Source organism: Canis lupus, chromosome 9, assembly GCF_048164855.1.
Source record: "Canis lupus baileyi chromosome 9, mCanLup2.hap1, whole genome shotgun sequence".
In the NCBI taxonomy this organism is placed as follows: domain Eukaryota; kingdom Metazoa; phylum Chordata; class Mammalia; order Carnivora; family Canidae; genus Canis; species Canis lupus.
This window is the reverse complement of record NC_132846.1, coordinates 20095556-20119496: the sequence shown is the minus strand read 5'-3', so window position 1 is coordinate 20119496 and position 23941 is coordinate 20095556.

The following is a 23941-nucleotide window of genomic DNA, read 5'->3' as shown; positions in this document are numbered from 1 at the left end:
AGTGTTCCTCTTCTCAGTGAAAACCTTATGATTTTAAGAATAGTATGACTGCTGAACTGTCTGGTGAAAAATAATCTTTTACTGCATCTTCCAGCTGTAGATAGTATATCTGTTCTAGCATGTCTAATCCCTTGAGCCTTTTATTCCCTTCCTCCAACACTTCTTATTACAGCTTTGGCATTTCAACTTTAGTCAAAATTGCTTATCATGTTTTACTTCCTTCTAGGAGTCTTTCTAGTGGTGAAGTCACACCATTTTCTGGGGTCCTTTCCAGGAGGTAAAATCCTGTATCTTGGGAGAGTGCTTCAGGTCAGTCATTTCTTCCCCTCCCAATTTTATATCCTGATGTCACAGACCAAGAATCCACTCACACATGTATTCCCCACCCCTGCTGATATATGATATCTAGGTTCTCTAGCTCCTTTGGAGTTTACTCCTTTCCACCCTTATTTCAAGCCTTTCATGTCCTATCTATGTCATACTGTGAATTAACCCTCATTATAGATCTAATGGACAAGAAGTAGCCTAAGAAGAGCACTCTTGATTTCTACAAAAATGCTTCTGCATTTTTTTCCCCAACAATTTGGGAGTTTTTGTTTTTGTAGGAAGGGATGGGTCACTTCTACAGGCTCAGAAGTTTCAGAGGAGACTATGTGGTCAAAATCTTTGGACATATCTACCTACATATTTCATTGCATCTATCAAAATCCCAGATATTTTCAGCTAGAGCCCTGACTTCAGAATGGTAGACCAGCTTTGGTCGGAGACTTCTCTTTCTGTAAAGTTAAACCTCTCAGCCATTATTATGTCTTTATCTTGGTTCTCAGATTTCTTTACTTCTCTACTGAAGGAGAGGAAGGTTTCATTTATCTTGCAAAGAAAACCTTTGGCCTTTCCTCTGGGTTTTCAGCCACCTATTAATTTTCCTTAGTAACATTATTTTCTACTGAGTTAGTGGAGTTTAGTAAAAAGCATCCAATCCCATTGTTCTTTCAGTTACCATTTCACATAAGTTTGAAATGAAAGACATATCATACTTGCTCTACCTTCCATTCAAATGCTACTGTCCCAATTCACCAGGAATAAATGTTTTAACAACTGGACTTCCATCTTGTGCCAGAAAATGTTGGTTATGAGGTTCTCAGTGCCAGGTGGTTCATATTTTACCTAGCTCCAAAACTTCATCCTATAATGTACTCCTAAAACCACTCCTCATATCAACTTCTGCAGGTTTTTTTTTAAAGATTTTTTTTAATTTTTTATTTATTTATGATAGTCACAGAGAGAGAGAGGCAGAGACACAGGCAGAGGGAGAAGCAGGCTCCATGCACCGGGAGCCCGACGTGGGATTCGATCCCGGGTCTCCAGGATCGTGCCCTGGGCCAAAGGCAGGTGCCAAACTGCTGCGCCACCCAGGGATCCCAACTTCTGCAGGTTTAATCTCTGGAAGCAGATGTTAATATGCAGTGTATGGGCTCAATATATGTGAAAAATTGGGAGGGAAGAGGGTTGAGCAGAGGGAGAAGTTGAAATTTAATGTATTCCCAACAAAGCCAGTGGCAACCTGGCAGGAATTTTTTTTTTCTTCTGTGAGAACTGCTTACCAGCATTGAACTGAAATGACTGGGCATTTATACACTTGCCTTGCCCAGTCATCAGAAATAAGTTGTCTTGGGGATAGAGTGCCCTCTGGACAGGTAGCTCTCTTCACTGAGACAGACACTAAAGAAGCTGAAAGCTAAAGGCTGTCTGCTGACCTTATTCCTCCATACCCTGAAGATGCAGCTAAATGGTGCATTTCCAGCACAAAATTAACTCAAAGTCTTGAAAATAACCAATAATTGACATATAGGGAGAGGAGGAAAAGATTGCAAGAGTAAGAGGACAAAAATTCCCAGGAAGACACCGATACCAAGAACCAAGAAGTGAGTAAGTTTCAAGAATAAGGGATTAGTAAAGAATGTAAGATTCTGAAAGACATTGGTTTTACCTAAACTTTTTTTTTTGGTTTTACCTAAACTATCAACAGCAAGAGAGCAGGAACAGTTTTTTTTTTTTTTAAGATTTTTTTTTAAATTTATTTATTCATAGAGACAGAGGAGAGAGAGAGGGAGAGACAGAGAGACAGAGAGAGACAGAGACAGAGACAGAAGCAGACTCCATGCAGGGAGCCTGACACAGGACTGAATCCCCGATCTCCAGGATCACACCTCAGGCTGCAGGCAGCGCTAAACCACTGTGCCACCGGGGCTGCCCCCAGGAATAGTTTTAAATTGTGATAAATTACTGAGTGATAGTTCATAAAAAGGCAATAAAGAATAGGATCCGTGAATGCCTGGGTGGCTCAGTGGTTGAACATCTGCCTTTGGCTCATCCCTGGAGTCCCAGGATCGAGTCCCACATCAGGCTCTCCTTGTGGAGCCTGCTTCTCCCTCTGTCTATGTCTCTGTCTCTCTCTGTGTGTCTCCCATAAATAATTAATAATAATAATAATAATAATAATAATAATAGGATCCAACCAAAGAAGGGATTCACGACTTTGAATTTGAACTCATAATTCTTTGCCACATTAGCTCACCTTCCTTCCTACCTCCACACTCACAGAGACTGTTTTTGCTCCTATTTTAGTAAATGTCACTGTCCATTGAATCGTTCATGCTAGGTAACTCTGGACCATTCCTGAATCTTTCTTTCTATCATGTTTCACAATGAATTGCTGAACAATTCCTGTTTTGTCTATATTTAAATATCACTGAATCTGCCCCCATCTTTCTGTTACCAGTGCCACTAATTGAATCCCCACTGTTCTTCACCTTTTAACTACTTTCTCTGCCTCTTTACTTGAGACTCTATAATTTGTTTTCTTGGCATGCAGTAAAACAATTCTCAACCTTTTCAAACCTATAGTTGCTTTCTACTGCAAAGATTTTGTGAAATTAAACCACATGTGCTTAAAACTTAGCAGTTAAAAAACATGTATTTATTAATTTAAAACTAAACATAATAACCCCTTCCATGCTACATAAATATCACTACTTATAGAAAAAAAATATTCTTCAAAATAAAAAATGATGATGGGGTGCCTGGCTTGGTGGGTTGAATGTCTATCTGTCTCTTGGTTTCAGCTCAGAGCCTGATCTCTTGGGTCCTGAGATGGAGTCTCCCTGGGGCTCTGTGCTCAGAGGGTGTCTGCTTGAAGATTCTCTCCCTCGACCCCTCCCTTTGCACACATGTTCATGCTTTCCTTCTCTCAAATAAATAAATAAATAAATCTTAAAAAAAATAGAGCAGCATTGTTTATAATTTAGCAAATCTCTGAAATATATGGCTAAATAAAAGACTGCCAAATTATTATAAAAACTTCTGCATTCAAGCTGTCTTAATTTTTTTTTTTTCCCTGAAGTATATAAAGAATATTCTATCTCACTTACAAAGGGAAGAGATGGGCAGCCAGGGTGGCTCAGCGGTTTAGCGCCGCCTTCTGCCCAGGGCGTGATCCTAGAGACCCGGGATCAAGTCCCACATCGGGCTCCCTGCATGGAGCCTGCTTCTCCCTCTGCCTGTGTCTCTGCCTCTCTCTCTTTCTCCCTTTCTGTGTCTCTCATAAATAAATAAATAAATTTTAAAAAAAGAAAGAAAGGGAAGAGGTATTTTATTAGAGTCTCTAAATAACTATGGATATTCTTCACTGATGGTACATCAAAACTTTACAAGTAACGTTTAAACATTAATTTTAGTGTGAAATCGGAAGCCATATCAATGAACTTTTCCTACTTTGTTATGTTAAAATCTATTGACCTATCTTGCGCTTTGAATGAATCATTTTCTGAGGCATAGGTTGTAATATAGTGCTCTGCTCATTTCAAATGTATTAGTTCACTATGTTCTAGAGATCTAACAAAAGTTGAAAATTTTCATTATACGATACTGGAAGATCAAATTTGATAATATAGCCACTGATATAATTAGAAAAATTTTAAGTATTAGGGAACTTTCAAGCTCATGAAAGTGGTTAAAAGTCTGTCAAAATTTTTATTTTTGCTTAGAAGCTCAACTTTAATTATTGGCAACAAATAGTTTCATTTGTTTTTCTTGAAGGGATAGATATAGTTCACTTATTCTCAAGAAAATGTCTGCAAAATATCCAAATCTTAATAGCTACAGTTTATCTTTCAATCAGTATTTCAAGGAAAAATTGTGTTGTATGAAAAAAAGTGGCTAGGGCAATTTGGGAGTTGCACACTCATTGCAAGTATTTTTCTTGAGAAAACCATCATTGTTCAATATGTACCAAAGGTTCTTTGTGTGGGCTTCTCATTTTATCACAGATAATATTAAAATGACATATATTCACAGATTGAAATTTAATAAATGTGATAAATTTTAAGGCTTTATCAAAAATATTGTAGTCACACTGGCTTTTTGCTTTCATTTCGTTTCTTCCTTGTTTTATTTTTCTACAAGTGGACAATAGTAAAGGATACAATGATACTTGCACAGTTTGTTGTCATTGCCTTAATTCATACTAAGGAAACAGCAGTATTACCCAACCTTGCCTTTTCATTATCAGTGTAATTTCAACAGAGTAAAATAGGCAAATGATGTCTGAGAATTCTTAGGAAGCTAGTTTAGACATCAGGGTTCCCTTAGAGTTCCAGAAACCACACTTTGAATAACACTATTATAATAAAATAATTTTCAAATGTGTAAAATCATTAGGGCTCTTTGCTTTAGCCACTCATACTGACATTACAAGAAAAAAGTCTCCTTCTATTCAATTAGATATTATTATTAATTCATATTTCATAGTGTAGTTTTTCAAAGTAAAAGAGAAAATATAAAGACCTATCACAATAGCTGGCTACATGTAAGCAACCCCAAATGCTAAAAGTTAACTATCATTTTGCCCTTAACAATGACACTAATGTTCAAAACATTTAAATGGAGGTAATGACAACTAGAAGTCTGAGTGTTTTTCTTCTACTGCAAGTCAGAATGCCACTTCTGTTCCAAGCTGTGCGCAAGATTTATTCTCAACTTAGGGATCCAACCCATTGGATTTTTCTATATGATGACTTTTTGGACAAGAATAGAATCAGAAATGTTATTTTAAAAATGTCTAATTTTATCATACTGAGGATAAAACTTATTGAATTTGAGATTATTAAACTATCAGAAATCTCAACTTAGTATCATGTGAATGTGAATACTTTAGTCTCAGAACTCAGAATTGTTCTAGGAATTTTTAGAGAAAGTATGCACAAAAACAATTTCATCTAGAGATTATATACTCTAAGAAAAATGCAGCATGAACTAGTAATTATTTTATAAGTGACATTAAAATCAGTAATATATGTTATGTTAAAAGGATCATAGTAGTCTTATTTATGAGCATTAATTGTATAAGAAAATAACATCAAATACCATGACAGTCCTAGACAAGGAGTGGTATACATGAGACTGTAAATTGACTAGCTTCCTTGCTCTTTCTTCATTACACTGAATGCCAGACAGTTAATTTGATTTATTGCTTTTTAAAAATATTATTGAAATCAAATAAAATTTACTCGAGTATAAATATAAATACCATATTTTCCACATTATTTTTTTCAATATTTGTCTTTTTTAAAAGTGACTTTAGATTAAAATTTAATTTTTTGATATATTGTGGTTCCATCAAGGCAGATTCTTTGACATTTTTAACTTTAATAATACTGTGGTTAAAATATGTAGATAAAGCTTATATTTAATAAAGTTATTTTACTATTTTTTAAAGATTTTATTTATTTATTCGTGAGAGACACAGAGAGAGAGAGAAAGAGAGAGAGAGAGAGAGAGAGAGAGAGGCAGAGACATAGGCAGAGGGAGGAGCAGGTTCCATGCAGGGAGCCTGATGTGGGACTCCATCCCAGGACTCCAGGATCACACCCTGAGCTGAAGGCAGATGCTTAACCACTGAGCCATCCAGGCATCCCAGTTATTTTACTATTTTAAATACACTTCCATAATTTTGTGTCTTAATAATCAAGCTTCTGTAAAATTGGTCCTCAGATAGCATTAGGTAAACAGAAATATTTCTTTTTAGGCACATTACACTATGAGCCAATGATTTAAGAAAATTCAATTCAGTATAATTAGTAATTTTTTCCCAAACAACAATAACAGAAAATTGGTTAAAGAATAACTATATTGCATAAAAGACATTTTCAAAGCCATAATATGGCTAACTGACTAACATATTCTCTCTCTCTTTTTTTTAAGATTTTATTTATTTATTCATGAAAGACACAGAGAGAGAAAGGTAGAGATGTAGGCAGAGGGAGAAGCAAGGTCCCTGCAGGCAGCCCCATGCAGGTCTCAATCCTAGGACCTGGGAATCATGACCTGAGGCAAAGGTAGACACTCAATCACTGAGCCACCCAGACGCCCCTACTAGCAAGTTTTTGGAACATTTCTTCTCCCTTCTGCAATCCATCAGGCCTATTGGTCTAGGAAAAACAATATTCATTACAGAATTACAAATTTAATAATTTTCATTATAAAACAAAACAGTAAAATTATTTTGGCTTTCTCAGCAGTTAATCTGGATTATTAGTATGTGTAATTGAGAATGACAATCAATTTACTCTAGTATATAGTGACAAAAATGATAATAGTAAGTTTGCATTATGAGAGAAAAAATAAAATCTCCATGTAAAAGGCGATTAGGAAAATAAATCAAAAAATTGTGAAAATGATATCACAAAGAGTTTTAGAAATTTCAAAACTGCAACATGATACCATGAGTATAATAAGACAAGAGTAGATGTAATTTTAATTTGCAAAGCAGAAATCTAATTCATCAACTGCTATTTTGCTTAGAGAAAAATCATGTAAAAAAAGTTAAAAAGATCAACCTGTTGGAAAAGTAAATGTAGTTGTCAATGCCATCGAAAAATACTCCATGGACTGAGATTTTTCCATCCATGTGGCAAGTGTGTCTAAAATGTGAATCAGATAATAACACTGATTCCGGCTTTTGGCATGGATGCTTCTTTTGATTATTATGTTGGCTTACCATAAAGCTCACCTCTTTGTAGATTTTGTACTGATTAACCAATTCAAAAAATTAATTCTCTCAACAATATTGTTCCTTTTATGGAAGAACATATTAACATATTGGTTTAAAATTTTGAAGATTTCAAATATCCATCGTTTCATCTATGGATTGTTTCAGTTTGACCCATAGATCTAATGAATAATCATGTGACTGAGTTAAAAGTTTATCATGGGGACTGCTGTACTATAGAGATTCTTAAAAGAAGCCAGCTGGGTTTATATGATCACATACTTTTTCATAACTTCTCTTGGGCAGTTTTTATTATAATTAAACAAAAACAAATAGTAAACTATCAGAACTTAAGTCCAATACCTAGGATTTTGCATACAAAAGTGAATTAAAGACTGATAATGAAATTGGCAGAAATGAATTTATTTTGAATGTCTAAGAGTCATTATTTCATCAACCTTCAAAACTACTTTACAATCTTTGGTAGTATTTGTTAACTCCATTTAATAGAAAAGAGAACTGAGATACAAAGACTGTAGGGATTTTGCCAAATTATCAAAAAGTGAGTGGTAGGTGTAGAGGATCCCTTTTTTGTATCTGTTTCTAAAACCCACACCATTTCTACAGCACCCAGGTGTTTTTATAGAATGAATTGCTAAGATTAACATATTAGTACCAACTATTTCTAAAACTGGAAATATCACAGATAAGAGTTTCACAAATTATTTTATACCCACTGTGATATGGATTCAAGATTTACTCACTTGATTTAGGAGAAGAGGGGTTCAAAATTTTACCACTTATTAAAATTATTTAATCATGTAAGTGGTCCAGACACTTCTTCTGACTAGTGAAATTAGATATTCCTAAAATCCTTGCTACTCTAGAAATGTTAATCCACATAGTGTCACACAGGTGACAGGAAAATGCCTAGATGAATAATAAAGGGAGTATTTGGGAGAGGTAAGTAATTAATATTAATTTGATGATAAATTTCATATAATATGGGTTAATAGATAGAAACTAATGAGACAGGGGAAAAAATGAGTCACATAAACAGCAGCTTCAAGATCTAAGTTGGCCAGAATTCAAGAAGATTTTTTTAACATTCCGATTAGATAACCAGCCAAGAAGTCAAAAGTCACGTGCATCTCATTATTAAAGAAGAAAGATTGATGACACTGTTTCATTGTTTTCCATTTACCTTTCTCCCCATTAGCAGTAAACACCAGATATGTGCGGATTGCACATAAGCTGAAAATCATGTTATAAAAAAGATAAATGGATTCATGGAACATCTGTATACTTTGCATGGAACATTTGTATACATTTGAAAAAAATAGAAAGTAGAAATTTAAGTAGTTCAAAATACTGACATTAACAAATTTAAACTATGATAGTGGATGATGGATGGAATAATTGTCCCTTAATGTGTCCACCTCACCATCTCCACAATCTGTGAATGTCACCTTATATGGCAACAGATCTGTGAATGTTTCCTTGATAATTATCCTGGATAATTCCAAGATTATCTTCTTTCCTGGATAATTACCTTAGATAATATCTGAGTTGGCCCTAAATGTTCTCACAAGGGTCCTTATAAGAAGGCCAAAAGAGGGATCCCTGGGTGGCGCAGCGGTTTGGCGCCTGCCTTTGGCCCAGGTCGTGATCCCAGAGACCCGGGATCGAATCCCACATCGGGCTCCTGGTGCATGGAGCCTGCTTCTCCCTCTGCCTGTGTCTCTGCCTCCCTCTCTCTCTCTCTGTAACTATCATAAGAAGGCCAAAAGAATGAGGGCAAAGGAAGAAATAGGAAATGTGACAACGGAAGTTAGAATGATATGAGGAAGCAGACATGAGCCAAGAAATTCAGGAAGTCTACAGAAGCTTTAAAAGGCAAGGGAATGGACTCTTCCTTAGAGCCTCCAGATGAAAACAACCCTGCCATCACTTTGATTTTAGCACAAACTAATTTCAGGACTCTGGCGTCCATAATTTTAAGTGAACAAATTTGTGTTGAGTCACCAAAGTTGTTACAGCAGCAATAGAAAACAAATGCTCATAGAATATTAGATTTGGATATAAGAATAAAAACCTGGGGGTGACTGGGTGGATTGGTCAGTTGAGCATCCAAGTCTTGGTTGTGGCTCAGATCATGATCTCAGGGTTGTCAGATCAAGCCCCACATCAGGCTCCATGCCCAGCACAGAGTCTGCTTGAGATTGTCTCCCTCTGCCCCTTCCCCTGCTCAAGCTCTCCTGTCTCCCTATAAAAAAAAAAAAATCTTTAAAACAAAGAATAAAAACTAGTTTTTCTATGTAGAAATTTGGAATTAAGTGAGGCAAAGAAACTAAGAGATGCAATTTTATACTGTAGATCTGTCTAAAACAACTTGAGTGTTTACTTGATAAGTGAATAGGTTTCTCTGAGACAAAAGCAGCATTCTATCAAAGCATTCAACGGGTCTGTGGTATGATGGTCAGGAAGTAGAGAGAGAGTCTAAAGTAATAAGAGAGGAGGCTAAAAGATCTTAATATAAAAAAGTAAGATAGAAAGACTAGATACCACTGTAATTTTTGAAAAGTATAAGGCTCATGATGAGAAGAGTTACTCCATCCTTCTAAGAATGGGTAAAGAACACTAAAGAAAGTAACAAAAAGTGTTTCATTAAGGACACAGCATTTAGGCTTCAGGAAAATTTCAGTCATGGTAGTATCTTCCTCCTGGAAAAGAATTTCCTCAATCTCCTCATTCCAGTACACAAATCGTTTTCTGCTCAGTACCATTCCACATTAAAAGTGAATTCAGTTTGCCCCACGATGTTAATACTGGCACCTATCTTCTCTAAAGCAATTCTTATCCAAACTTTCACCTTAATTCATCAAAGTTTGCACATATACATCCTTTCAATCTAATTGTAGCCCTGTTAGGTCTTCACTAAAGCTTTGGAATCACAGTTCATTGGGCTCCCATGTCAAGGAGCCTCAGAAAGTTTCTTCTCCACCCCTGGCCATTTGACTATACATGTGCATATGGCAGGTTCAGGGCCAAGGGACCTTGGTCCCTTTGTCAATGCTCTTCCTGATTAACTTAAACCTGATGCTTTGAGGTCGGGTTTCTCATTTCCATTTTTGCCTTTAGATTTACAGCCTCCTCCAAATTGAGTAAAATAGAGTACTTTATTTAGGCCTTTAAATGATGAAAGTCTCCAATCAGTCCACTTCACCTCTATCAGTGCTACATTTCAATCTCATCCATGTCTCTTTAACCAGTCCATGTCTTAATAACCATATAAATATTTCAATACAGTCTTTCCCCATTTTCTTGAGTATCACCCTTTTTTAAACATCTTTAAAACTTATAAGAGAAAGTTGAGAGAACAAATTTGATATGGACATTTGAATGGTTGTGTGATTTTATAGCAATGAGTTTACATGGAAGGCCTATGCAAAAGGTTCTCAGATAAACATAGCATTTACCATGACCTGCATGAACATCTCCATCAGCATCAAGCCAGTCCAGAATAGCTTGTATTAGTGTATATCAGACACTTCCATGTGGCACATTGCTTTGAAGGTAGAGGAAGGACAATTCCCTTTTCCACAGAAAAAGAACTTTACGGCCACTGTTATCTAGTCCACTAAGGTGGTTGTCCTCCCAGGAACAACCTGCTACTTCTGGATCATGTGCAGTAATTCCTTTTATTCAGAGTTTTGCTTTCTGTGGTTTAAGTTACCTGTGATCAACCTCAGTCTAGAAGCAGTTAGTCTTCCTTCTGACATTTAGAGGTCAGTAGTAGCCTAACGCTGTGCCACATCTACATTATTTATTTCACTTCATCTCATCACATAGGCATCCTATCATCTCACATCATCATATGAAGAAGGGTGAGTACAATGCAATAAAATATTTTGAAGGAAAAACCACAGTCATATAACTCCTATCACAGCATTTTGTTATAAATGCTCTATTTTATTATTAGTTATTGCTGTTAATCTCTTACTGAGAGATTTATAAATCAGCATTTGTAAATTAAACATTATGATAGGTATGTCTGCATAGGAAAAAGCACGGAATATCTGCAGTTTCAGGCATCCACCGGGGGTCTTGCAACATATTCCTGCAGATAAAGAAGGACTACTGTGTAACCATCTTATTGAACTTGATTATTCAGCAGTAAGTTCTGGATACTGCATAAACCCTAACATCCTTTTCGATAGTGCAACATTCAAACCAAGTAGCTTGCCCTTTTTCTAACAAGATGTTCTGTTTTGGACTCTTCATCTGATTTGTTATTTTTAGTAGTAATAGTAATAGTAGTAATATTTTATAAATGAAGATTTTTCTTCTTCATTCTTTGAACCTAGAACTTTTACAAAGTTCATCAATTTTAGGGGTGCCTGGGTGGTTCAGTCAGTCAAGTATCTGCCTTTGGCTCAGGTCGTGATCTCAGGGTCCTAGGATCTACCCTTGCATTGGGCTTCCTGCTCAGTGGGGGACCTGCTTCTCCTTCTTCCTCTGCCCCCCACTCCACTCTTGCTTTCTCTGGCATGCACACTCTCTCTCTCAAATAAATAAATAAAATATTTTTAAAAACTTCATCAGTTTTAATAATTAAATTTCTTTTCAACTTTGTATACTCTGGCAATACCTAATCTGGATTGGATGATTTTTAGTGATTTTTTTTTTTTTTTACACTACTAGGTGATTACAAAATGGATAAGAAGTCATGGATTTTGCAGTTGTTTACAAGACTGGTTTATTGAGCAAGTTATTATATATTTTTAATACTATAGTTTTTTTAACCTAATTTATATTCTAGAAAAAATAAAAAGTTATTTTTGGTTATCTATCAAATATAACTGACTATTCAGATTCTAGTGGTGGTAAGATTTTATGTAAAACCAATTACATTACTATTTGTGATAGCCATTCTTCCTATTAATACTATTAGTATCAAAAACAATAGTGGGGCTTAAAATAGCCTTCAGATAAAAAATAAATGAACTATGTATTTCTCCTCTAGACACAAAAATGCTGCATCTACATATTCATATAAAAGCATACCAAACTCTTTGGGACAAGAGATAGTTTTGTTTTTAATTCAAGTTTTTAAGTATTTGTGGCAAACTACCTAAGAACCAAAGGATCATATCAATTCATGAGTCTGTCAGTTATTTGGGGCATGTGTTAATACACAATACATAAGTTAAACATATAGAAAGTTTTCATGGAGAAAATACTTAATTCTGATTCATAATGATAATAACATATGTTGAAGCTGTACATATTATTTGTAGTAGAGAATAACACAAAAACAAATTTCCTTGAAAATACTGCTGAGAAAGTATTATGACACACAGATTACACTGGAGGAAATTGAAAAATATATATATATACAAAAATGATGCTTTAAACAGTATTTTTCCTTCATTAAAGTCTATCTTATTAAAGGTGTTCTTTTGGCCATAAATAGATTATTGGCAACATGAATCAGGAAAAGCACAGATGAGGGAATAAAGAACATATCAATTTTAAACATATCAATTCAAAGCACTTGTTTACCACAGTCTCACCCACATAGTAGAACAATTGTGCATGTTTCAGTGAATCACTAAATTAGAAGTTTCTATACTCAGACTCCAAATTTATTCTTGTATCATAAGTTTGCTGTATTTTATGAGGTCAAAAAACCTGTATTTTTTCAGGTTCCTTAGTTATAACAGGAATGTTAATTCTACCCAACATGATCATTAAGTAATTATATATACAAGATTTTTTTTAAAGATTTTTAATTATTTATTCATGAGAGACATAGAGAGGCAGAAACACAGGCAGAGGGAGAAGCAGGCTCCATGCAGGGAGCCCGATGTGGGACTGGATCCTGGGTCTCTAGGATCCCGCCCTGGGCTGAAGGCGCCACTAAACCGCTGAGCCGGGATCCCTGGGTGGCGCAGCGGTTTGGCGCCTGCCTTTGGCCCAGGGCGCGATCCTGGAGACCGGGGATCGAATCCCATATCGGGCTCCTGGTGCAGGGAGCCTGCTTCTCCCTCTGCCTGTGTCTCCGCCTCTCTCTCTCTCTCTCTCTCTCTCTGTGTGACTATCATAAATAAATAAAAATTAAAAAAAAAAAAAAAGTTTAAACCGCTGAGCCACCAGGGCTGTCCTGTATACATGATTTTAAGATGAATGTACTTTTGCCACTTTATAGATCTTACTATGTGCTCAATGACAAATTTTAATCTCATTGAAACTCTGAGTGATGAGGTTAAAATATAAATGTCCATTGCCATACACTATTAAAAAGTTTATTTATATCCTAGGGCATTTGTGGTTATCTCTATTGTGATCATCCTTTTTTATTTCATTGTAGTCCCAAAAGATTATTAATTAATCTTGTTTAAAGGTCCTGGCATGTTTGATGTATGGTTGGCGTTGTGTATATATATATATATATATATATATATATATATATATATATATGCATATATGCATATATACAGTACATATATAATGTATAATGTTATATAATACATTACCTATATTAAATAGTCAATATATAATTGTTAAATATTTTAATATATTATTAATATGTTATATACAACATAATGTTATATGCAATAATTGTTGAATGCCTATAAGTAGTGATTATGACACTCATGTTTTTTACTTTAAGGTTTATAATAGAAACCAAAATGTATCAGAACACTGCAATCCCTTATAGGATTACATCATATCATTTTGGAAGACTTAGTTATTCTAATTAAAGTGGCAATAAAATGTTGCTAATACTATGTTTTCTTTCTTTGCCCATAACATTGAGGTGACTATTATGGAAATCATTGCCAATGCTCAATTACAGGACTAATTTCTTCCTCTATAAATTTTGCCAAAACATTCACATATTCTTTCCCCAAAGACATGGCTATTTTAGATAATGTCTTATGACTTCTGGCAACATTTTTATTTTTTGGTTACATAGTATATTTAATTTAGTCAGAGGATTAAACAGTACTAGCTTTAAATGCTGTATAAGTTAAAATGGCACTCATGCTTTTTCTTACACTAAATCAGTAATTTATTTAGGCATCAAATCTCTTACTTGAAACCACAAGATTTGTGAATATAATAAAGCTATAAGAATGAGAAGAGAAAAATTACAGACTGAAACTGAGTAAAACATCACCAGCTAGTTTAGATTACACTACTTGTTTTTTAAAGCACATTTGTGGATATTGAATATCACATTGTAAATCAGATAGGAAAAAATGTATAGCTATTCTGTAGTTATTATATTTTCATAAGGAAAGTAAGATATGAAGAGATTAAGAAATATATCCAGAATCTAATGGCTACTTAAGACAGAGACACAACTAAAATCCATCTTTATTCTTTTTTTTTTTTTAATTTATTTATGATAGTCACAGAGGGAGAGGGAGAGAGAGAGAGAGAGAGAGAGAGAGGCAGAGACACAGGCAGAGGGAGAAGCAGGCTCCATGCACCAGGAGCCCGACGTGGGATTCGATCCCGGGTCTCCAGGATCGCGCCCTGGGCCAAAGGCAGGCGCCAAACCACTGCGCCACCCAGGGATCCCCAAAATCCATCTTTATTCAAGGGTATTCAGGTACATTTTCCACTGTGCCATGGAAATTCATTGTCACCTCCATCCATGTACCGCATACATCTAATCTAAATAGAGACATATTTTAATTCAAAATAATATATGCACATGGGGGTAACATTCAGTGTCACATAAGGTTATAAAATAAACATAGTAGCCTTCCGATCTGCTTCCATTTTTAGCCCAAGACTGGCAGTAATTAGTTTTCAATATTAGTTTTATTCATTCTATGCTGTGTTTTCCCTTATCTAATTTTTCTTAGTTTTGACTATTGTTTTTAGTTATGCTTTCTGCTCTCTCTCTTTTTTTTAATTGAAAAAACGAAAAGGGTACCTGGCTGGCTCAGTCTATGAAGCACGTGGCTCTTGATCTCAGGGTTGTAAGTTTGAATGCCATGTTGGTTATAGAGATTATTTAAAAATAAAATATTAATGGTTTCCTGTCTCACATATAAGTCTTTTATGCATTTGAATTTATTTTTGAGGCTGATGTAAAAAAGTAGTCTAGTTTCATTCTTCTGCATGTTGCTGTTGAAGAGATTTTTGTTGAAGAGACTTCTCATTGCATATGCTTGCGTTCTTTGCCTAAGATCAATTGACCATATGATTGTGGTTTTATTTCTGGTTCTCTGTTCTGTTCCATTGATCTGTGTATCTGGTTTTGTGATAGTACCATGCTGTCTTGATGACTACAGCTTTGTAATATAACTTAAAGTCCAGATTGTGATGCCTCCAGCTTTGCTTTTCTTTTTCAAGATTGCTTTGGCTATTTGGGGTCATTTGTGATTCCACACAAATTTTAAGATTGTTTGTTCTACCAAAATGCTGGTGGTATTTTGATAGGCATTGCATTAAATCTGTAGATTGTTTTGAATAGTATAGACATTTTAACAATATTTGTTCTCCCAATCTATGTACATGAGATGTTTGTATATTTCTTTGTGTCCTCTTCAATTTTGTTCAAAGTGTTTTATAGTTTTATAGTTTTCGGAGTCCAGATCTTTGCCTCTTTGGTTAGGTTTATTTCTAGGTATCTTATGGTTTTGGGTACAATTGTAGATAGGATTGAACACTTTCTCTTTCTTCAGTCTCATTGTTAGTATATAGAAATGCCACTGATTTCTGTGCATTGATTTTGTATCCTGCCACATTGCCAAATTGCTCTATGAGTTCTAGCAATCTTAGGGTGGAGTCTTTTGGGTTTTCTATGTACAGTATCATGTCATCTGCAAAGAGGGAGAGTTTGACTTCTTCTTTGCCCATTTGAATGCCTTTTATTTCTTTTTGTTGTCTGATTGCTGAGACTAGGACTTCAGGTATTATGTTGAATAGCAGTTGTGAGAGTGGACATCTCTGTCATGCTCCTGATCTTAGGAGAAAGGCTCTCAGTTTTTGCCCATTGAGAATTATATTCTCTGTGGGCTTTTCATAAATGGCTTTTAAGATATTGAGGAATTTTCCCTCTATCCCTACACTTTGAAGAGTTTTAATCAGGAAGTATTTTGCCAAAAGCTTTCTCTGCATCTATTGAGAAGATCATATGGTTCTGGTTTTTTCTCTTGTTGAAGTGATCTATTACTCTGATTGTTTTATGAGTGTTGAACCATCCTTGCATCCCGAGGATAAATCCCACTTGGTCAATGTTAATAATCCTCTTAATGTAATGTTGGATTCTACTGGCTAATATCTTGGTGAGAATTTTTGCATCCATGTTCATCAGGGATATTGGTCTATAATTCTCCTTTTTGGGAGGGCAGCCTTTGTCTGGTTTTGGAATCAAGGTGGTGCAGGCCTCATAAAATGAGTTTGGAAGTATTCCATCCCTTTCTATCCTTCAAAACAACTTTAGTAGAATAGGTATTATTTCTTCTTTAAATGTTCCATAGAAATAAACTGGAAAGCCATCTGGTTCTGGACTTTTGTGTCCAGAGTGTCTTGGGAGGTTTTTGATGAGTGCTTCAATTTTCTTGCTTGTTATTGACCTATTCAGGTTTTATATTTCTTCCTGATCCAGTTTTGATAATTTGTGGTTTTCCAGAAATGCATCCATTTCTTCTAGGCTGCCTAATTTGTTGGCATACAGCTGCTCATAATACATATTTAAAATTATTTGTATTTCCTTGGTATTGGTTGTGATCTCTCGTCTTTCATTCATGATTTTATTAATTTGAGGCTTTTCTCTTTTCTTTTCAATAAAGCTGGCTAGGGGTTTATCTATCTAATTAATTCTTTCAAAAACCAGCTCCTGGTTTTGTTGATCTGTTCTATAGTTCTTCTGGTCTCTATTTCATTGAGTTCTGTTCAAATTTTATTATTTCTCTTCTTCTGCTTGGTGTGGACTTTATTTGCTGTTCTTACTCCAATTCTTTAGGTGTGAAGTTAGCTTGTGTATTAGAGGTTTTTCCAATTTTTTGAGAGAAGCTTGATTTGTAATGTATTTCCCTCTTAGGACCGCTTTTGCTGTATCCCAAAGATTTTGAATGGTTCTATCTTCATTTTCATTAGCTTCCATGAATCTTTTTAATTCTTCTCTAATTTCCTGGTTGACCCATTCATCTTTTAATAGGATGTTCTTTAACCTCCATGTGTTTGAGTTTCTTCCAAATATCTTTTTTTAAAGATTTATTTATTTATTCATGAGAGACACACAGAGAGAGGCAGAGACATAGGCAGAGGGAGAATCAGGCTGCAGAATCCTGATGTAGGATTTGATCTCGGATCCTGGGATCAAGCCCTGAGCCAAAGGCAGATGCTCCACTGCTGAGCCACCCAGGCGTCATTTCTTCCAAATTTCTTCTTGTGATTGAGTTCTAGTTTCAAAGCATTGTGGTCTGAAAATATGCAGGGGACAATCCCAATCTTTTGGTATCAGTTGAAAACTGATTTGTGACCTAGTATGTGGTCTATTCTGGAGAAAGTTCCATGCACACTTGAGAAGAATGTGCATTCAATTTCGTTCAGATGGAAAGTTCTGTATATATCTGTGAAATCCTCTGGTCCACTGTATCATTTAAAACCCTTGTTTCTTTGGTGGTGTTCTGCTTAGAAGATCTGTCATTTGCAGAAAGTGCTGTGTTAAAGTCTCCTACTATAAGTTTATTATTATCTAAGTATCTCTTAACTTTAGTTATTAATTGATTGATATACTTGGAAGCTCCCACATTAGGGGCATAAATATTCATGATTGTTAGGTCTTCTTGTTGGATAGACCCTTTAAGTATGATATAGTGCCCTCTTCATCTCTTACTACAGTCTTTGGGATAAATTTTAATTTATCTTATATGAAGATTACTACCTCAGCTTTCTTTTGAGGGCCATTTGAATGGTAAATGTTTCTCCATCCTTTCATTTTCAGGCTGTAGGTGTCCTTAGTTCTAAAATGTGTCTCTTGGGCAGCCAGGTGGCTCAGCAGTTTAGCACCACCTTCATCCCAGGGTGAGATCCTGGAGACTTGGGATCAGGCTCCCTGCATGGAGCCTTCTTCTCCCTCTGCCTTGTGTTTCTGCCCCCCTCTCTCTCTTTCTCTCTCTCTCTCTCTGTCTCTCATGAATAAATAAATAAAATCTTTAAAAAATAAAAATAAAAAAAATAAAATGTGTCTCTTGTAGACAGCATAAAGATGGATCTTGCTTTCTTATTCAGTCTATACCCTGGATCTTTTGATGGGATCATTTAGCTCATTCACATTCACAGTAACTATTGAAAGATATGAATTTAATATATATTACCTGTTCAGTCCCTGTTTTTGTGAATCGTTCCTTTGGTCTCCCTCTTACTTTTACAGGGTCCCTCTTAATATTTCTGGCAGATCTGGTTTGGTGGTCACATATTCTTTCAGTTTCTGTCTATCTTGAAGCTCTTTATCTCTCGTTCTATTCTGAATGACAGCCTTGCTGGATAAAGTATTCTTGGCTGCATTTTCTTCTCATTTAGTACACTGAAAATATCATGCCAGCCCTTTCTGGCCTGCCAGGTCTCTGTGGAGAGGTCTGCTGTTAATCTGATATTTCTCCTCATGTAAGTTGAGAATCTCTTGTCTCTTGCTTCTTTAAGAATTTATTTTTATCTTTGAAATTTATGTTTCATTATTAAATGTTGAGGTGTTGAATGGTTTTTATTGATTTTTGGGAGGAGTCGTCTCTATCTCTTGCATCTGAGTGCCTGTTTCCTTCCCCAGATTTGGGAAGTTCTTAGTTATGATTTGTTCAAATATACTTTGTGGCCCTCTCTCTCTCTCAGCCTCTTGTACAATCCCAATTAGACGTATATTCTTCCTTCTCAAGCTATCATTTATTTCCCTAAGCCTTTCCTCATGGGCTCTTGTTTTTCTCTTTTGTCCTCAGCTTCCTTCCTTACAATCAACTTGTCTTATATGTCAACCATTCTCTTTTCCACATCATTAACCCTAGCATTTAGAGCATCCAGTTGGGATTGGGTCTCATTTAATCTATTTTTAATTTCAGTCTGATTAGATCTCAATTCTGTAGTAACCAATCTCTAGAGTCCTTTACACTTTTTCCAGAGCCATCAGTAACTTTATAATTGTACTTCTGAATTGAATTTCTGACATTGTATTTAAATCCAAATTCCGTAGCTCTGTGGAAGAGAGTACTGTTTTTGGTTCTTTATTTTGTGGTGAATTCTTCCTCTAGTCATTTTGTCCAATGCAGAGTGACTGTATGAGTGAACTGAGTCAAAAATGTCAACCAAGATCTAAGTAAAATATACACTAGGTATTTCCAGAGAGGTCAGAGACAAGAAAACAAAAGAAAAAGAAGAACAGAACAAAATAAAACACAAAGATCACTAAAGTGAAAAACAAATTTTAAAACAAAGCATTTAAAAAAAAAGTCCAAAACCAAAAACAAAGAAGGAAGAAGAAGAAGAAGAAGAAGAAGAAGAAGAAGAAGAAGAAGAAGAAGAAGAAGAAGAAAGAAGAAGAAAAAGACAAATAAAGGGGGGATGGTGGTGGTGAGGAAGTGGTAGTAGATAGAGAATGTAGTCTATCTGAGGGGTCTTAGAGGGTGATCTTCTTGGTCCTGAGGGTATTTTGTTCTGTATGTTAGAAGATGCTCAATCCCAAATTTATATAAACCAGCAATACTTACATAATATATAAACCAGCAATACCCATATAAATCCCCAACATTGACCACAAAAACCTTAATAAGGTAAAAGAGGGGGACAGAATGGGAAGGAAGAGAGAATATAATCTCACAGAATGACCAACATGGTGTTCCATTTGGTTCTGGGTGTATTTTGGTCGTGTGCTAGAAGGTACTAACTTGCACCATTGTAGAATAAAATTAGGTAGAAAAAAAAAACAAATAACCAAAAACAAATACACATATCTTGTATATCTACCAAAATTAAATTGAATATGTTGTGGGGAATCCAGAAGTGAAAAATTTTCCCTCAGTCCTAGAGCTTTCTGGTGCTGCTTGTTAAGTAAACTTGCTTTTCCCTTCTTCCTCCAGCAGTTCTTCTCGGGGAGGGGTCTGCTGTCCTGATTCTCAGGTGTTTGTACCTAGGAGGAGGTGCCCTGCCCCCTGCCAGGTGGTCAGTAGGAGCTGTTTACTTGCTGATGCCTTTGTTCCTTAGAAACTCTGCCTCTCCCAGGCACAAGGTGAAACAAAGAGGACAAACAACAATGGTGGTGGCCAGATTTCCAGCTCTGTAACTGAGCTCCACGTGAGTAACTAATCACAATCTCCCAGTCCACACTGGCCTAGATGCCCCTGGGGGCAGGCATGGTTGGACTGATCTGCACAGCTTGCAGGGTGCCCAGTGGCAGAGAGTACAATCCCAATCCCAATTGCTTTCCCATGCCGTCCCCATTTCTGCCTGTCCCCGGAGGAATGGAGGATCACCAGCTTTGTCTGACTGGGTTCCCTGGGATCCTGGGCCCTGTGCTAATGGACCCGTACTCCCAAGGACAGCCTCTTCCAAAAGGAACAGAGTACAGCCCCTTCTATCCATTGTTGGTCTCTAGTATAAATGCCTCTTTGGAGCCAGCCCGCCTAACCAACTGGCTTCTCCCAAAAGCCATGGAGGGCTGCAGCACTCCAGTCATTACTGATATCGGTAAGTAAGCTGTGTGGTAAGCTTTTTCTCAGGGGCTCCTCCCTTATAGTGACTCCAGGAATCTTGAGGCTTCACTGTCCCTCCTGCAATTCTGTCTGATTTCCCTGCTGAGCTCTTTTCCATCAGGGAGAACTCAGGTGCGGATTTTTAAAGTTCCTGCTTCTCCAGGGCTGGGCTTTCATGCCCAAGAGGCTGTCACCACTCTGCTTTAGCCCTGACAGTTGCAGTTCCCCTCCTCTACTTTATTATTTTTATTTTTTATTTTATTTTTTTGCCTTCCTACCTTGTTAGAAGTGAAAACTTTTCTCTCTGTAGCATTCCAGAGGTTCTCTTGTTAAATCTCAGGTCGAATTCGTAGGTGTTCAGAATGTTTTGAATGTTATCTAGCTAAGTTGGTGGGACCAGGTGAGTTGAGGACCCCTACTCTTCTGCCATCTTGCCCCCCCCCATTATCCAGAGTGATTATTGATCAACATGAATTTAGTGCCATTTTAATTACTTGTTTTGTCTTTGTTTCAGATATTTTCTCTGTTCCTTTATAGTCTGTCACTTTTGGTTGGTCTTCCTACTCAAAGAGTTCCGTTTAATATTTTCACAGGATTAGTTTAGGGGTTCTATACTTCTTTAGATTTTCTTTGTCTGGGAAACTCCCTATCTCTCCTTCTATTCTGAATGATAGCCTTGCTGGGTAGAGTATTTTTGGCTACAGACTTTTCCCATTTAGCACCTTGACTATATATCATGTTGCTTTATTCTTGCCTCTCAAGTGTCTGTGGAAAAGTCTGTTGCTCTCTGTGCCCCCTGGGTTTGGATATTTCTTTCCCAGATAAGGTAAATTTTCAGCTATAATTTCCTCAAATAAAACTTCTTCTCTCTTTTCCCACTCTTCTTCTGGGAGTCCTTTGGTACAAATGCTATTATACTTTATGGAGTCACTAAGTTTCCCAAGTCTACATTGGTGGACATTCCCAAGTCTCAATATTTTTGTTTCCCTCTTCTTTTCAACTTCATTATTTTCCATAACTTTATCTTCTATGTCACTTATTCATTCCTCTATGTCTTTCATTACATCCAGTTGCTTTTGAATCTCAGTTATTGCATTTTTTTTGGCCTAGTTCTTATGTCTTTTATCTCTGTGGTAAGGGAGTCCCTGGTGTTTTCTATTCTTTCTCAAGCTCAGCTAGTACCTTATGATTATTGCTTTAAATTCTGCATTAGGCATATTATATTTGTTTCAATTAGATCCCTGGCCATGGCCTTTTCTAGTTCTTTATTTTGGGGTGAATTCCTCTGTCTTGGCATTTTGTCTAGGTCTTTGTCTTCTGTCTATTAGGAAAGCCTGTTATGTTTCCTGCTCTTGAGAGTAATGGCTTTATGAAGAAGAGGTCATATACTGTCCAGAGACTTGCATTTCAGGAAGTATGCACTCTGTTGTTATGTTTTGGCTGCTCTTTCCTTCAGGTCAGTACTATGTAGTTCTCCTTACCTGTAGTCAGGATGTTTGGACCTTGGCTATAATATGGCAAGTGTTAATGAGTTTTGCTCTGGTCTATTTTTTAAAAGAGACCTGATGCTATTTCCACTAGAGCTGAAGCTTTGCAGAACTCTCTGGTCAATAGACATAGTGCTTCTGTGTGTGGGGTTGTGCTCATCTTCTGGGGGAGGGGCCCACTGCACTGGTTCAGGCACACTCTTCTGAGAAAAAGCAGGGCCAGCAGAACACAGAGGGGCATGGCTTGATGTATGTAGTTTTAGGCCACCACTGTTGGTGCTGTGCTACTTATTGAAGTTAGTTTATGCTTAGGGGTAGAGCAAGGAAATGGTACCCACCAGCAGTTTTGTGGTCCCAGAGAGGCAATGCCACCTCTTCCAGATGTGCTCCAAGAAAGCAGAAGTATCTCTCCCAGTGCATACTCTGGGATCATTAGATCATGATGTCCACTCAGGGCTCTCTTTCTCCACAGGAGCACTGCAGTCCCCTCAGGGCTCCACACTAGCCATTCCATAGATGTCTAAAACAAATCTTTGAGCCCCACTGGTTAAAAAATTTCCTGAAAATCAGCCCCTCTCATTTTCTCAGTCAAAGGCTTTGTGAAGTGTTTTCCTTATACTATTCTCTATGTGCTCCTCCCTCTGTGTGTCTGATTTTTCTCTCTCTTTCTCTCCTCTCTCTATAACCAGGGCTCCCTCCTCTCCACAGCGCCCAAGATCCATTTCTCCCTCAAACAATGTCTCCATACCTCCTATGGCAATTATATGCCATAATTGTCCTTTTCTCTCTCTCTAGTTGTGTACTTTGTTCTGTTAGTCCTCAGATCGATTTCTTCGGCATCCAAAATTATTTGATACCTATCTAGCTGTGTTCAAGGGATGAGGCAAGCCTGGGGTCCTCCTAGTACTTCACCATCTCAGCTCTTCTCTCTCTCTATATATATTTAAATATAATTATCCATTCTATAATTTAAAAAAATCTATGTTGTGTAAGTTCACATAGATTTTTATTTAAATGTACTAAAATTTGCCCAACTTTCACTTATTATTTATGCATCATGTGCATATTTAAGAAATCTTGTCTTAGACAAGACAAGACAAGACATCAGAAAACACTCTAGATAATTTCAAGCTTTTCTTTTCATGTTTAGGTCCTATTCATTTTAAAAATAACTGAAAAGATACAGTATAGGTGTTTACTCATATCTTATTTTTTACTCATAACCTATTTTTAAATATACACAGCCAATTGTACTGGTATCGTTAATTAAACAGTCCAAATTTAATGCACTTATTTGTAATGATACTCAGTGTAGCATAACCTATTTAGTTAAGACATACAGTTATGAGATGAAAAAGGATAAGAGACAAAATGGAGGATATTTTCAAAAAGAAAGCTATTTCCATGCTAAAGATTTTTCTTTTTCTTTTCTTGGAAGACGGAGTTCCTTAAAAATTATTGTCTTATGTGTTAAGTTCCAACCGCATCTCTCTTCCTACTCTCTTTTCATTAGCCAGATGAAGTTTACCAGTGAAACATTTAAATCCAGACTTTTTCTACATGACAAAGCATGTGTGAAATGTCTTTGCCTATTCTGATGAAGAATTCCAGGGAGCTCAACAGATGGTAAGAAGGTGGAAATGTCCAGGAGAGTCTGAGGTAAGTTTCTCCTGAATGAAGATACTACTGAGATCCCT